Below are 3395 nucleotides of genomic sequence, written 5' to 3'. Positions count from 1 at the left end.
GGCAGAACACCTACAAGGAGGAGAGACAGAGAGAGCTAAAGTAAGGTTCACATGCCACAACGGCTGAGGTTTACATGCCATAAGGGCAAAGGTATTCACGCCACTGGGGTGGAGATAGTAGAGGTTTTCCAGAAAGGGAAAGTTGCAGAGCATATCCTAAGGTTTTTTAGCAGTCTTTAGCCGAAGCTTTATTTGGGAAATAATGTGAAGAGAATATGATTACCATTTTATTTTCTTACATACAATCACATCCACAATAATTGTTTGATGATTTAAGGCATTTAATACTACTAACATTGCCAATAGTAAATAATGGTTATTAATTATTACCAATTTATAAACTAGGAGCAGCAGGGACTAGGGGTGAAACAGGGTCGGGTTTCTCAAAAAACCCCAATCGACAGGGTTGGGTCAGGTTGACCCTGGCTGGTCTTGTATTTTTTTTTTTTCCTACAAAGGATCACAGATGTTAAACCTATACTTACTAAAGGGGGGATGGGGAGATGTTATGACTATGGCCAGCCTTTGTCCACCCCTAATCCAAAATTTTGCAATAGGCAAGGTTGTCAATTTGGTTATAAGGTAGACTTTTTAATCACATGGCATCACCACATCTCCCAAAATACTAGAAATGCCAAATTTTGGCCCAATTATTCATGATTGCTATTGTACCTAAAATTCATACCAATACATGACAGGAGAAACAAAGACAACCTATGTAAAGAAAAAGGGGGAAATAGCTTGGCCATTTAGTTGTCTTAGCTCAATAGGTAAGAGTATATGGCTTGTGTAAGTATGTGGTTTGTGTAACACATGACATGGGTTGAAGTCATACAGACATATGATGTGGGGTTGAAGTCTTATAGACAACTTGTGTAACGCTTGTATAACACATGATGTGGCTTGTGTAACATATGATGTGGGCCTAGGGGAGGGGAGCACTATTACTAAACACAATAATAGATCATGATTAAAATCGAGTTGGGTTGGGCTAGGCCTAGCTAGGCCCCTGGGCCTAAGTTTCAACCCAGACCCAGCCTAACCCTAGTCAGGGTTGGGTCGGGTTGACCCTCATAATCGAGTTAGACAAGGTTTGGGCTCCAGGCAGACCAAGGTGGGTTCGGGCCTTCATGACCAAACTTAAACCCTAGCAGGGACCAACTTGTACTACTAAACAACTATTACCTCTCCCATGATATACCACTAACTAAAAAGCCCATTACCCATTAATGATGTCATCAATAATCATATATGTAGAATAATATGTATTAATGAAATGAACAATGAGACCACCTACTTGGGGACTAGTTTGTTCCATAACCAAGCCAAGACAATCTTCTTTAGGAAACTCATTGACAGAGTACAGAACAAACTCAGTCTATAGAAATATAGTTTCCTATCTTTTGTTGGGAGAATTGTTCTTCTTCAATCTACTCTTGCATTTGTTCTGGTTTATCTAATGTCTTGTTTTGCTTTTCCTAAGACCTTATGCAGGAAGTTTGATTCCATTTACCTTCACTTCTGGAATGGTAACAATGATAGGTCCAAAAGACCTCATCTTATTAGACGGAAAAAATATGCCGACCTAAATCTTTGTGAGATCTGGGAATTAGACATTTTGAAACCCATAGCTAAAACTGGGGTGGAGAATGCTTACCAATGATCAATGCTTATGGATCCAGGCTCTCAAATCCAAATACTTTCACAACAGGTTAGCCTTTGATAAGAAAACTTTGAAAATGCGTGGATCGTTTTGCTGGAATAGCATTGCTAAAATTCTTCCAATTTTGAAGAATATAATTATTCCAAAAATTTGTAATGGCAATAACACCTACTTTTGGAATGATCCTTGGGTTCGTTCTTCTAATGTTGTTTTTGACTTTTCTTGCACTAACAACAACCATCCCCAACCAATGAACTCCGTCAATGATTTCATTATAAACAACCAGCGGAATGTAGGATTGTTAAACTCTCTCTTACCACTTCAGTTTACTGATTCAATAATTTGTATCCCCATATCCCATCAATCTGATAGATGGTGGTGTCCTTTTTAAGGAGGAATATTTTACAACCAAACTAGCTGCAATATTTCTCAAAACCAATTCACTGACAAGCTTTAGTGGATGCTCAAGCATGTGTTATTGCTCATCTCCTTGCTTACAGTGGTGGCGATTTTTCTAAAAATATAATATCCACCCCAAGTTTAGGATCTTCTTTTGGAGAACTATCAATGTTGGAATCCCCACCAAGGACATTGCTAAAATGGGTGGATAGTGATCCCATTTGTAGATTTTGCCACGACCTGTGGTAATCCTTATACCAATTGTTATTTGAATGTGAGTTTTCAAGAAGAGTCTAGGTTGCATGCCCGTTGGGCTTAAAACTCAACCGCTTTTTGGATTTTTCTTTGAATACTATTATTATGTATTGGTTTAACTCTGGTGATATTCCAAAGAAAGAATTGTCTTGGTTTTTTTCAATGTTTATGATTTAATGTTATTTCATTTGGAAACACAAAAACCAAACTATGTTCTGTGCCAAAAAAAAACTAGATTCTTCAATCATTCTTAAACAGGTTGAGTACTGGATTTCCAATGAAATATCCAACAAAAACTGTGCATCTCAAGTGATAGCTATTATCTCCCAAAATAACACTCTCAAGTCTCACCCCTCCCTCTCATAGCATAATTACCCTTATAATCACAAATGCCACGGATAATACTAAAAATATGGCTACATGGGCAATTAGTTTTGTTTTTCAAAGGAAATGCATCTTATGTCAGGCGTTTCTTGTTGACAGGAGAAAATGGTGAGACAGAAACTGTAGGTCTTCTCAAAGGAATGATTAAAGTGACAAATATAAACTAGAAGGTGGACTCAGTTTGGAGTGACAAAAAGGAAATTGAAATGTTAAAAAAAAAAAAAAAAAAAAAAAAAAGGATATTGCTAACCTTTTGGCCTATGACTTTAATATTACTACATTTAGAGATGGATAATCATCCTAAGTACCCCAATTTTTGTATTAAAACTAACAATAAATACTTGAGGGAACTTAAATCTATAGGCAAGGAGACTATAACAAGAAAACAATGGATCTATAGTCCAACATGATGTATATTTTACAACACTCTAGTTAATCTATCTTTTTCTTTGTTCGAAAAAGGTTAAAAAAAAAAAAAAAAAAAAAAGAGTTCCATCCAATAGACCTATCAGTAACAGTCGTCAGACACAACACCCTTCTCCATGGTCCAAGCGTGTCACTCGACCTCATTGTAGATTCTAAATGTCACGAGTGACAGAATGCAGTGCTTTTCAGTTTGGGGTAGAGCATCGTAGACTTCTACCAGAAAAAAAACAAGTTGGAGCGTCATAGACCAATTCCAATATTCCCACTC

The sequence above is a fragment of the Macadamia integrifolia genome, chromosome 12 (genome assembly GCF_013358625.1).
Source record: "Macadamia integrifolia cultivar HAES 741 chromosome 12, SCU_Mint_v3, whole genome shotgun sequence".
NCBI lineage: Eukaryota > Viridiplantae > Streptophyta > Magnoliopsida > Proteales > Proteaceae > Macadamia > Macadamia integrifolia.
Note: the sequence above shows the minus strand (reverse complement) of the source record.